The sequence below is a fragment of the Mustela erminea genome, chromosome 10 (assembly GCF_009829155.1).
Source record: "Mustela erminea isolate mMusErm1 chromosome 10, mMusErm1.Pri, whole genome shotgun sequence".
Lineage (NCBI taxonomy): Eukaryota > Metazoa > Chordata > Mammalia > Carnivora > Mustelidae > Mustela > Mustela erminea.
In genome coordinates this window covers 8,039,439-8,052,712 of record NC_045623.1, presented here as the reverse complement: position 1 = coordinate 8,052,712, position 13,274 = coordinate 8,039,439, and the positions used below count along the sequence as shown (strand labels likewise).

At 37.0% G+C, this 13,274-nt stretch overlaps 1 pseudogene; it reads right to left on the bottom strand.

Moving 5' to 3' along the window:
• Positions 1–1,282: 1,282 nt before the first annotated feature.
• LOC116567394 lies at positions 1,283–1,671 on the bottom strand (annotated as a pseudogene).
• Between the last annotated feature and the right edge of the window lie 11,603 nt (positions 1,672–13,274).

Genomic DNA, 13,274 nt, shown 5'->3' with positions numbered 1-13,274 from the left:
ATAAACAAAAAGAAAAAAGAAAAAAAAAAGAACAAAGTTGGAGGCATCATGCACCTTGATTTCAAACTATATTACACAGCTATAATAATGAAATCAGTATGGTATTGGCATAAAAAAAAAAAACAGACAAATATATCAATGGAACAGTATCAAGAACACAGAAATAAACCCATGATAAATGATGAATTAATTTATGACAAAAGAGGCAAGAATACACAATGAGAAAAGAACAGTTTCTTAAAAAATGATACTGAGTTAACTGGACAGTCATATGCAAAAAAATTGAAACTGGACTACTATCTTACACCACACATAAAAACTAACTCAAAATAGATTGAAGACTTGCATATAAAACCAGAAACAATTAGACTCCTAAAAAAAACAGGTGTTAAGTTCCTTGACATCATTCTTGGAGATATCACCACTTCTTTTGGATCTGACTCCAAAAGCAATGGCAACAAAAGGAAAAATAAACAAATGAGACTACATCAAACTAAAAAGCTCTGTACAGCAAAGAAAATCATCGACAAAATAAAAAGGCAACCTACTGAATGGGAAAAGATATTTGCAAATCATATATCCAATAGAGGTTAATATCTAAAATATATGAAGAACTCATATAACTCAATAACCAAAAAAGCAAAGAATCCAATTACAAAAGGGCAAAGGTTCTGAATAGACATTTTTCCAAAGAAGACATACAGATAGCCAATAGGTACACGATAATATTAGTTTCAGAAGTAGAATTTAGTGATTCATCACTTACATATAACACCCAATATCCATCATAACAAGTGCCTTTCTTAATACCCATCACCCATTTAACTTATCCTCTCATCTACCTCCCCTCCAGCAACCCTCAGTTTGTTCTCTATCATTGAAGTCTCTTATGGTTTGCTTCCCTTTCTCTTAAAAAGTACTGGGTAATGGGCATTAACGAGTGCATGTGAGGTGATAAGCACTGGGTGCTAGATGTAACCAATGAACCATTGAACACTACCATATGTTGGCTAACTGAATTTACATTTTTTTAAAAGAAAGCTACATTCAAAAAGAAAAAAAGGAACTGTTGATTTTTCAGTTCCTTCAGTTTTTTACTTATTAGGACAGAGTGAAAACCTCAATTCCTTACCTCTCACCTGGATTTTATGTCACTCAATGACAACCTTATTTTGCCTGTATTTCTTAGAATGGTTATTTTCTTGTATCAAGGTATTTTATATCAATTGGAAAGCACTTTTTTTTTTTTTGCAATTTTATACCTTTATTTGACAATCAGTGGTTAGGTCTCATCCACATTAACTGTCAACAGATTTTTGAAAGTGGTGACAGGTGCATAAGTAACCAATGTATAGAGTTTGTTTGCTGTATCTTCACCCTTGTTACATTTTCTGGACAACTACACATGGACATAGTACAGAACATTCCTTATTCCTTTGGCCAAAACAGCTTTGTTGAGCCTGGAGCTCCCATCTCCTTCATGGCAAATTTCCAGATCTCTTTGAGGGCCCAAGGGGCACACTTCTTGAAACCCATTCCATGGATGCGCTTGTAACTGTTGATGGTGCATTCTCTGATCACTAACTCATTGACGACAGAATGGCTCTTCTTCTCACCTCCTTCTTTGTGGAAGCCATTATGTTGGACTCTGGCTGGAAAACTGGAAAGCATTTTTAGTCTTTGTCATGATCTACTTGTCGGTTTTAAATATAAAATCTCCATCTTGCAGCCAAATAGATCTATTAAATCCAGGAACTCCAAAAAAAAATGCCTTACCAGTGTGCCCATGGGAAGGACTCTGATGTACTTACAGCCCAGAATTGGCTTGTCTCTTCATTTGAGTTTCTTTGGGCTGAGGTGTAGCAGTCAGTACAATTACAGACAGCCTTTAATGTTGGTATGGTCTTCTGCCATGGTGAAGTTACTATCTATGTTATCTATCAGAATCAAATATTCTATCTGGTTACAGTATACAATGTGGTTCTGTTCTCTTTTTTTTCCCCAATGGGTTTTTGTTCTGTTTTTACATATGTAAAACCAAAGAAGAAGAAAAATAAACAAGAATCTCAGCCAGTTTGGGGGGTGGGGTGGGATTTTAGTGCAAAAGTGATATCAAACTCTAGATGAACCTATGGGCAAGATAAGAAAGCTATCGAGTCTAACCATACACAAACTGAGGAGAAAAAAATTTTAAAGCTGTAAGCCTGGGGAAATTTATATCAATTGTTGTTGTATCAATTTTGTTGTCGGGCAAAAGAGAGTGCAACAAAAAAGTTTGAGTAACCAAAGAAAAACCTAGGGTCATTCACTGCAGTGAGACACACACCAATTTTTAAGTGTAAGGAAGAAAACACAGTGATATGTAAAAAAAACAAAACAAAACAAAACAAAACAAAAACTAGAAAATGATTGGGTTCAAGAGATCAGAAGAACAGCCCTGATCTTTCTAGTACTGGGTATGTGACACTGTATAGGACTCTCATCTTTTGGGGGGCCTCAGTTCCTATCTGTGAAACAAGGGTCTGCTTAGATTACTCTTAAATTAGTCCCTTGGTATCTCAATGGCAGAGTCAAGAACACCAGCACATGAAATTACGTTCAGTAGGACAGTAGGGACAACCCTAGACTGGATCCAGAAGGACTGGAAACACCATTATCAAGTGTGTGAGATCCAAGTGTAGGGGAAAGAATGAAGCAGAGCCAAAGGGAAGTACTAACTCCCCAGTCTAAAATCTTGGTATGAAATATATGAAGAAAATGTATAATAGTATGTAGAAATGGAGAAAATCAGGGAGAGGTTGGAAAGCAGATTACAAAAATGAAGTAGCTGTTCAAAACATACTGAAGCCATGAAGGAAAGAACAAGGTGGCAAGAGCCTCTTCCTGTTGGAAACATGGCAGCTAGTTCAGCAGGATAGAAAGGGACTGGTCCTTGGCTGGGTTTCTTAAAGGAAAAGATCTAAAAAGTCTATGGCTCTAAGTACATGGTAAGACTTAATAGAAATAATTTCAGGATAATATGTGATTTTTTAAATTATCTGGCCATAATCCCTATCATCATCATGATTCATCCTCCCCACTGATGTCCACTCACTGATCTTATACCATGAACAAGTGCTGTACAACTGTTTCCCTTCCCTTCTCTCTTGTGCACTTTCTCTCCCCCCATACTATCCCCATACCCCCTATTAATTTGTTTTCAAATCTTCTTTTTCAGGATTGCTCTATAGGGTTGGTTATAGTAACTGGATTTCTTTGGTAGCCTATAGATTTTACCAATTTAGGAGTGACTTTTTTTTTTTTTTTTAAGAACACCTAGTAAAGTTATAATTAGTGGATTTTTTTTATTATTAATTTTATAGACTTGCTTTTAGGGAAAAACTGGCCAGGCTGTTTTGTCACAAAGGCAAATTTGGATTATGACTAAAATATTAAAACAGTGACACTAAGAGCTTGCAAGTGGCTACCGGAAGTGTAAACACAATTGCCAAACGGTCCTTTATTTTCTCTAACTGTACCCAGTGGCTCATCTCAAACAGACCCTTTTAAAAGTCACACCAAGGACAATCACAATTATTCTCTCCCTGACTTTTATGGACATAAGAATAAATGAGACTTTCAAATACAGACAAACAACACATATACAATTTGAGGCCACTAAAAAGTATTATGTTAATAGTAGGTTTTCTTGGACTTGAATTTAAGACCTATGATAAGAAAAGTTGTTGGTATAAATACTTGAGAGGGCTGGAAGAACTCTGAAGATTTACATTTAGTGATCTCTATTCCTGCTCTCTAATGCTGTGTAACAAACCACCCCAAAAGTTGTAAAATAACTGTAACACGTATTTTGCTCTAAAATCTGCAATTTGGGTAGCGCTTAGTTAGAGTAGCTAACCTTTGCTCTAGTTGGTATCATCTAGATAGAAAACGGAGGCTGGAAGCATCTCATGGCTCACTAACTCACAAGTATTTTGGTTCATTCTGGCTGCTGGCTAGGAGTTTCAGTTCCTTTCCACCTGGGCCTCTCCATGAAGTCTTTGTGTGAACTACTTTGGGTTTTCTCACAGCACACTGGCGTGTTTGAAGGTTGATTAACCAAAGAAAAAGCAAGACAGACAGAAGCCTTTTGTGATTTGGCATCACAATTTATGCAACATCATTTCTGCTACATATTGCAGTTATGAAATTCCACTAGGGTTTAAGGGCAGAGTACATAGACCTTGCTTCTAAATGGAGGAATGTCAACGTCACATTATAGGAAGACCATGTAGAATATATAAGAAGCCATAACTGGATAGTACAATCTGCCACAGCACCTATGCAGAAAAGTGCCTCTGTGTCTAAATAGGAGAACACTAGTTCTCAACTACTACATATCAAACATGGAAACGATTACCCCCTCAGCTTCTCATTACCAGTCATTCAGTTTCTAGTCTTTAGGAATCAAATGGATTTTAGGAGAGGGTGATGCATTTGCTCCCTGAGGACATGAATTCACCTTCCCTTTACCATCCTAGAATAGCTGTTCTGCTCTGAGCTCAGAGCAGAAAATTACTGCCTATTCCCCACCAAGCCTTCTTCAACCCCACATTCTTCCCCAGTGTTCATCAGAAAGGGTGATGTTGTCGGGCAAAAGAGAGTGCCATGATACAGCATCCTGCCCAAGGTTATATTCTCCAAACTCTGTCCCTTCTGGTGTTAATACCCCCACAGTGAAGAAGAATATTTCAGTTCAAGAAAAGTCTCTCTTGAATTTAACAAGGCAAAAGCAATATTTATTCTAAATGGGAATTTAAATGTCATGTTTTTAAAAATTATTTCAATCTTTTTTCATAGGTTTATGGGCCAGGCTAAAAATTTCTGTAGTCCATAAAATCCTTCAAGGTAGCTTTAATTTCCAATAACATCCTTGGTCCGAAGAAGTGAAAACTACCACTTTTTCAAATTTGTGATTTAGCTTGGTCACTAGTCTTCTCATCTGAACATTCCTGTAAAAGCAAACTCAGGAATCAAGATACTAATTTTTTTCTTGAAACAGATGAGAAACAATTGCTGAATCTAGAAACCTGAATCTCACTCTATTTCTAAGGGCCCAATTCCAAACTCAATTTCTAAATACCTATGTTCAACTGTGCTATGGGTTCAATGCCAACTAGAATGTCAGGGGATCTTATTCATTTTAGAGAAATTGGAATTTCCCCCTATCTAAGAAAATAAGGCTACTAAATAAGACTCAAATTATTCTTACAAGATAACATATTTGAAAAGTTAATTATCAATAAAACATGAACATATGTGTTCAACATGTGTTCCTGTGTTCCCCAAATACCTGAAGATAAACAAAGGTTTAGAAATGAAGGAATGTGGGTAGGGGGAGAACTTGTTGCTGAGTATACTTATAGGGGACAAGACCAAAAGTCTCCACAAAAAGACTGATGTACAACTATCTAAGCACAAATGTGAGTCCTCTTATTCAGTTCTATCTTCACTACTTGTTCCCCACTTTAAAGGGAAAATGATGGGCGCCTGGGTTAAGTCGGTTAAGCCTCTGCCTTCGGCTCAGGTCATTATCCCAGGGTCCTGGGGTCAAGGCCAGCATCAGGCTCTCTGCTGGGCAGGGAGCCCCTTTCCCCCTCTCTTTCTGCCTGCCTCTCTGCCGGCTTGTGATATCACTCTCTCTGTCAAATAAATAAAAAATAAAATTTTAAAAGAAAAATGACACTGCATTCGTTCCATTTACATATTCCAGACGCTGTAAGTCTTCACCTTTCAAAGAAGAGAATCTGTTCAGTATCAAGAGATATGCAAAATTCCGCCTTTTCCCCCGAATTGAAGGCAATTTTTTTTAAGATTTTATTTTATTTATTTAACAGAGAAAGAGTGATCACAAGTAGGCAGAGATGCAAGCAGAGGGGGACAGGGAAGCAGGCTCCCTGCTGATCAGAGAGCCCAATGCGGGGCTCGATCCCAGGACCCTGAGATCACGACCTGAGCTGATGGCAGAGGCTTTAACCCACTGAGCCACCCAGGTACCTGGCAATTTTTAACTAAGATACAAATGAATTCGCAAGAAATCTGCCCCTTCCCCAGAGCAAAGCTGAACTGAATGAAGTGGCAGGTGTATCTCATTTATGTAATGAGATCACACGTAGGCACCCAGTCTTCCTCTGGAGCCCCTCTGGGACATCTCATTCATGCTCAATGAAAAGTCTCCCATCTATTTTCCACATAATTTGGACACAATCTAATGTTAAAGAATAACACATAAGAGCTTAATATTCTTGGTATGAACAGTAGTGATTTAATTTATGCAATTCAGTTGAGTTGAAATACTATTATAGTCATTTTCCCTCTCTGGTTTTATAATTATTCACTGTACATATTTTCTGCAGACAGATTTAAGATCCATGATTAAATAAGTACACTTTTCTTGCTATTCAAGTATTTTGGATTAGGTCAAAGTACCAATTAGAAATGGTATAGTTACTAGAAAACAGACGAATATAAGTAATGGAGAAGCTAATTTCTCTTTTCTGTAAGATAAATCTAGAAACGAGAAGTTGAAGCAAATAAGCAGTTTCATTTGAGACCTGAGTAACACTATCGTTAGCCCATGTCTTCTTTCTTCATGATCCAAGAGGCTTGGTCATCTACCATTTTCAATAATTTTACGTTCTCAAGGGTAAGAATCATTTATTTCCTTTTTCAGTCATAGCGCCTAGCTTATATTAGCTCTAAGCAGTATTTGTTGAATGATTAAATGGATAAAAGGAAAAATGAACAAATGAGTGAAAAACAAATGGAGGACAAGTATAGTGAGAATACATTTAAATATACAATGACTATACAGGCAGCAATACATTTATTGCTCAGTGTTTCATTCATGAAGGTATGTATTACATATACCAGGGCATATCTTATGGGAAGAAGTGATTTTTTTTTAAGATTTTATTTATTTATTTGAAAGACAGAGGACACAAGAAGGGAAGGAACAGAGAGAGAAGGAGATGCAGGCTCCGTGCTCGATCCCAGAAACCTGAGATCATGACCTGAGCCAAAAGCAGACATTTAACTGACTGAGCCATGCAAGCACACTGAGAAGTGATATTTAAACTGGATATTGAAAAAAAAATTTTTAATTTAAAAAAATAAACTGGATATTTAGTGATATGCAAAATCTGAAGAAAAAATAAAGTTGTATCTTGTTTTGAGGAACATAGGATTTGGAGTCAAAAGATTGGCTTGCAGCCCTCCCTAACTTAATCGTTTACTAGATGTGTAATTTTTGGCCAGGTAAGGGAAATGCTCTGAGCCTCTACCCTCATCTATACAATGGAGATAATAATAGCTACCTTATAAATTCTTATAAGGTTTTCTAAATTCTTTCAACTCTTCTTTTTTTAAATGTATGCCATGCCATTTTAGTCCATGTTGTATATTAATTTTCTATTAATGTATACATTCTTAGAAAGGTACCATTCCTGTTAATCCTTCTTATGATGGTTAATTTTATGTGTCAACTGCATGGGACCAAGGGGTGCCCAGATTAAACATTATCTGGGTGTGTCTTCAAATGAGATTAGCATCAGAATTAGAAGTAGGTTGAATCAGAAGTAGATTGCCTTCCTCAATATAGGCAAGTATCATCCAATCCACTGCGGGTGGGAATAGAACAAGATGCAGACAAAAAAAGGAACTGTCTTCTTCCTACCTGTCTGTTGAGCTAGAACACTGGTACTCTCCTGCCCTTGAACTGGGATTAACACCACTGGCACACCTAGTTCTCTGGCCTTTGGACTTGGACTAGAATTTAACAGATTGAGGGACTGCTCAGATTCCATAATCACTCTCTCTATCTATCTATCTATCTACCCACCCATCTATCTATCTACAGGCATATCTCATTTTGTTGCACTTTGCATTATTGTGTTTCATAGATATTCCATTGCAAATTGAAGGTTTATAGCTACACTGCATGGAACAAGTCTATCAGTACCATTTTTCCAATAGTATTTGCTCATTTCATGTCTCTTTATCAAATTTTGGTAATTCTTCCAATATTTCAAAATTTTCATTACTATTGTGTCTGTTATGGTGATCTGTGATCAGCAATCTTTCCTGTTACTGTTGAAATTGTTATGGGGTGCCAACAACTGCCTATGTAAGACAGCAAACTTAACTCCACTGACTGGATATTCCCCCATCTCTTTCCCTTTCCTTGGACCTCCCTAGGCCCTGAAACAAATTAATATTGAAATCAGGCCAATTAACCACCCTACAATGACCTCTAACTGTTCAAGTGGAAGGAAGAATCACATATCTTTCACTTTAAATCAAAAGGTAGAAATGATTAAGCTTAGCAAGGAACAAATGTTGAAAGCCAAGATAGGCCAAAAACTACATCTCTTGCATCAGTTAACCAAGTTGTGAAAGCAAAGGAAAAGTTCTTAGAGGAAATTAAAAGTGCTACACCAGTGAACATGCTAATGATCAGAAAGTGGAACGGACTTTATTATTAATGTGGAGAAAGTTCTGATGAAGGAGCAAACCAGCCACAGTATTCCCTTAAGATAAAGCCAAACCCACAGTAAGGCCCTAACTCTCTTCAATTCTATCAAGACTAAGAGGTAAGGAAGCTGTAGAAGGACAGTCTGAAGCTAACAAAGATAAGATCATGAGGTCTAAGGAAAGAAGCCTTCTCCACCATATAAATGTGCAAGGTGACACTGCAAGTACTGATACAGAAGCTGCAACAAGTTCTCCAGAAGATCCAGCCAAGATAATTAACGAAGGTGGCTACACTAAATGACAGATTGTCAGTGCATACAAAACAATCCCCTATAGGAAAAAGATGCCATTTAGAACTGCCATAGCTAGAGAGATGTTGAGCTTTGATGCTTCAAAGAACAGTCTGACACTCTTGATAGGGGCTAATGCAGCTGGTGAATTGAAGTGGAAGCCAGTACTCATTGACCATTCTGAAAATCCTAAGATCCTTAAGAATTATGCTAATTCTACTCTGCCTGTGCTCTATAAATGGAACAATAAAGGCTGGACGACAGTAAACCTGTTTATAACATTGTTTACTGAACATTTTAAGCCCATTTTTGAGACCTAGTGTTCAAAGAAAGATTCCTTTCAAAACAATATGGCTTATTGGCAACATACCTGGTCACCCAAGAGCTCTGATGGAGATATACCAGAGATTAATGTTGTTTTCATGCTTGCAAACACAACATCTATTCTCCAGACCACTGATTAAGGAGTCATTATATCTTTCAAATCTTAGTATTTAAGAAATACATTTTGTAAGGCTATAGCTGCCATATATAGTAATTCCTCTGATGGATCTAGGCAAAGTAAATAGAAAACTTTCTGGAAAGAATTTATCATTTAAGATGCCATTAAGAACATTTGTGATTCATGGGAAGGGGTTAAAATATCAACATAAGGAAGAGTTTGGAAGAAGGTGGTTCCAAACCTTCATGGATGACTCAGTGGAGAAAGTGACTGGAAATGAGATGGCATTATCAAGAGAACCAGAATTAGAAGTAGAGCCTTATGATGTCACTAAATTGATGCAATCTCATGATAAAATTTTCACGGATAAGGAGTTGCTTCTTACCAATGAGGAAAGAAAGCGGTTTCTTGAGATGAATTTTACTCCTGGTGAAGATTGCTGAAATGACAGCCAAGGATTTAAAATATTACATAAACTTGGTTGATTAAGCAGCTGCTAGGTTTGAAAGGATTGACTAATACAGTTTTTTTTTTAAGATTTTATTTATTTATTTGACAGAGAGAGATCACAAGTAGATGGAGAGGCAGGCAGAGAGACAGAAAGAGAGAGAGAGAGAGAGAGAGAGAGAGAAAGGGAAGCAGGCTCCCTGCTGAGCAGAGAGCCCGCTGTGGGGCTCAATCCCAGGACCCTGAGATCATGACCTGAGCCAAAGGCAGAGGCTTAACCCACTGAGTCACCCAGGCGCCCCTTGACTACAGTTTTTAAATAAGCTCTACTGCGGGTAAAATGATATCTAACAGCATTGCATGCTACAGAGAAATCTTTCATGAGAGGAAGAGTCAGTTAATGTAGCAAACTTTACTGTTGTCTTATATTAAGAAATAGCCACAGCCACCCCAACCTTCAGCAGCCCTCACCCTGATCAGTCAGCAGCCATCAATACTGAGGCAAGACCCTCCACCAGAAAAAAGATAACTCATTATAATTTGCTAAAAGTTCAGATTATGGTTTGCATTTTTAAGCAAAAAAATTTTTTTAATTAAGATAAGCATATTGAATTTTTAGACATTGCAATTGCATACTTAATAGATTACAGTATAGTATAAACATAACTTTATATGCATTGGGAAACCAAAAAATTCATTTGACTCACTTTTTTGCAAAATTGGCTTTATTGCAGTGGTCTGGAACCAAATTTGCAGTATCTCCAACATCCGTCTGCATGTATATATATGTTATATATGTTACACATTACATATATACATACAATATACATCATATATACTTATATATTACATAGATAATTTTATATGTGTGTTATATATACACAGTATACACCTATTATATATTTTTATATTATATATATTGTGTATATATATGTATATATGTGTATATATATACACACACACATATATATATGTGTAGAAAAACAAAAATGGTGCAAAATTAATACACATTCAGTATAAACTGTATATACTCTGAATTTTGAATTTTGCTCTTTTCCCAGGCTAGCAATGCTTGGCAGTAGCAGCAAGAGACAGCTCCCAGTCAATCAGCTGATCATAAGGGTGAACAACTGATACACTGACAACCATTCTGTAGCCATATAGACATTCTGTTTATCACTTTCAGTACAGTAGTCAATAAATTACATAAGGTCTACAACATTTTATTATAAAAAAGGGTTTGTTAGAAGATGTTGCTTAAATATAGGCTTATATCAGTATTCTGAGCATGTTTAAGGTTAGCTAGGCTGAGGTATGATGTTGGGTAGGTTAGGTATGTTAAATGTACTTTCCACAGGATATTTCCAACTTATGATTGGTTAATTGGGATACAACCCTATCATAAATCAAGAAGATCTATATATATATGTATACATATACATCCTTTACTAGTTCTATATATCATATATATATGTGATATATTATACATATGGGCCAATATATATAACCTATTGGTTCTTTTTCTCTGGAGAACTCTAATTTACTTGTCATAAAAAATATATTTTCTTATCACCAAATAGATCAAATTTTCTTTTGGTCCCAAGATACTGCTCAGAGTCTATTAAATATTTTTTTTACTTGTTCATTCAATTCATTTATTTATTTTCAGGCAATATTCCAGTCCCTGAGGATCCCATACTGAACAAGACAGATGATGCGAACCTGTTTCTTACATTCTGGTGAATGAGACAAACAATAAAAAGGGAAATATAAGCTGGGAAATGCTCTGACTGAAGTAAACATGATAAGAGAGAAGATAGTCATTTCAGGCAGGGGGACTATGGGAACACTGAGTCATTAATATTTGAGCTAAGATGTGAAGAATCCATGACCCCGTCATAAAAAGAGCTGGGAAATAAATATTTCAGGGAGATGAAATAGCAACTGCAGTGAATGAAAGCAGAAAGAGTTTGAGAAACAGAAAAAGGGTGTATTAGTTAAGGTAATGCTCGCTATTATAATAATTAAACTTTAAAATCTCAGCAGCTCAAGAGAGTAAAAATTTATTTTCCACTTACTTAAAGATGAACTAATGTCTGAGGTTCTCATCCACATCCGCATCCAGCTAATGGATGAAGAAAGAAAAGGTTATGTCTGGAGGTTCTTTATGGTCCAGGATTCTAAGTGATACCTGTCACCTCCACTCCCATTTTACCAGTAGGATTCAGTCAAAGACCATACCTATTAGCAAGGGGTTATAAGAAGTGTCCTTTTAGGGTCTCAGTCTAATTGAGAGTTCAGAAGAGTTGTTGGCCAAGGAACTAGTCAGTCTCTGAATTAGAAGGCCATTGTGGCTAGAGGTTAATCAGTAAGGAAGGGGGAGAGGAGAAAAAAGAAAAGGAGGAGAGTGAGGAAGGCAAGTGAGGAAGGGGGGGGGGGAAAGGAGATGAAAAAGGAGAAGAATGAGAAGGAGGAGAAAGGAGGAAGAAGGGAGGGAGGAAAATTAGCAATCTGACACTGAGAATTAGGAGCAAATCACACAGGGCCTCTTAAGACATGGAAAGAAGTTCTCATTGCAATCAATGAACAACCCTCTGAGAAGTTTTAAACATGAAAGAGACATGATCAGCTTAACTTGTTAAAATATGTCTCTGCTGTGGAAATGAATTTGAGAGGAACAAGAGTAGAAGATTAAGCGGCTACAGGAAAAGTTTAGACGGACCATGATCATGATTTGCTGAAGGCTACTAAAAGTGAAGATGGAGGAGCAGTTGGGTTTGAGATATATTTTGGATGTAAAGCCAACAAGTATGCAGATAATCCGTAACCATTTTATGAACAAAGGAGTCAACAATAATGCCTAATATTTACTGAGCACATTCTGTGTCAGACTCTGTGATAAGAACTTTTAATGGATTATGACATTTAACACAGCAATCTTAGGAAGTGGGTATTATTATTCCCATCTTACAGATAAAGAAATTGAGGCACAGAGAGCTTAAATCACTTACTCATGGTTAAATAAACCAGGAGCAGAATGCAGGCATTCTGACTTCACAGGTCTTGTGCTAGTAGCACTAAACACTCCACAATCCTCTCCTAAAGGTAACAAGCTATTAATGATTATCTTCAAAGGACCCCAAATTCCCAGCCACCTTTCCCCTTAGTCCCAGGCACAGAGAAATGTCCAAGTAATATAGCCAAGTATTACAGGTAAACTCAAAGATGTTGAAGGTATTTCTAGTGCCCCATCTTTTGGGGAGTTCACATCTTGTTTCTGAAATCCCTGCCTTTGGTAACTCCTGTTAAAGCCAGTTGTAATGTACTTGTAAGATCAAATGCTCAGAGGAGAGTCTGTTCTGAATTAGAAAATTGTTGCTGCTAAGGAGCCCCTGGGGGATGGGAAGTAGGGAGTGGAAGGCTGCACATGGGTTCAGCATGGCAGGCCCCTATGCTGATAATGAATGGGGAAACGTGGCCAGTAAGGCCCACAGAAAGAAAAACACTTAAGCCTCCTGATGAAAGGCCAGATGAGAAGGTAAGTGTTATAATTCAACTGAAAATAAAAGCCAGCGGCAGGTTAT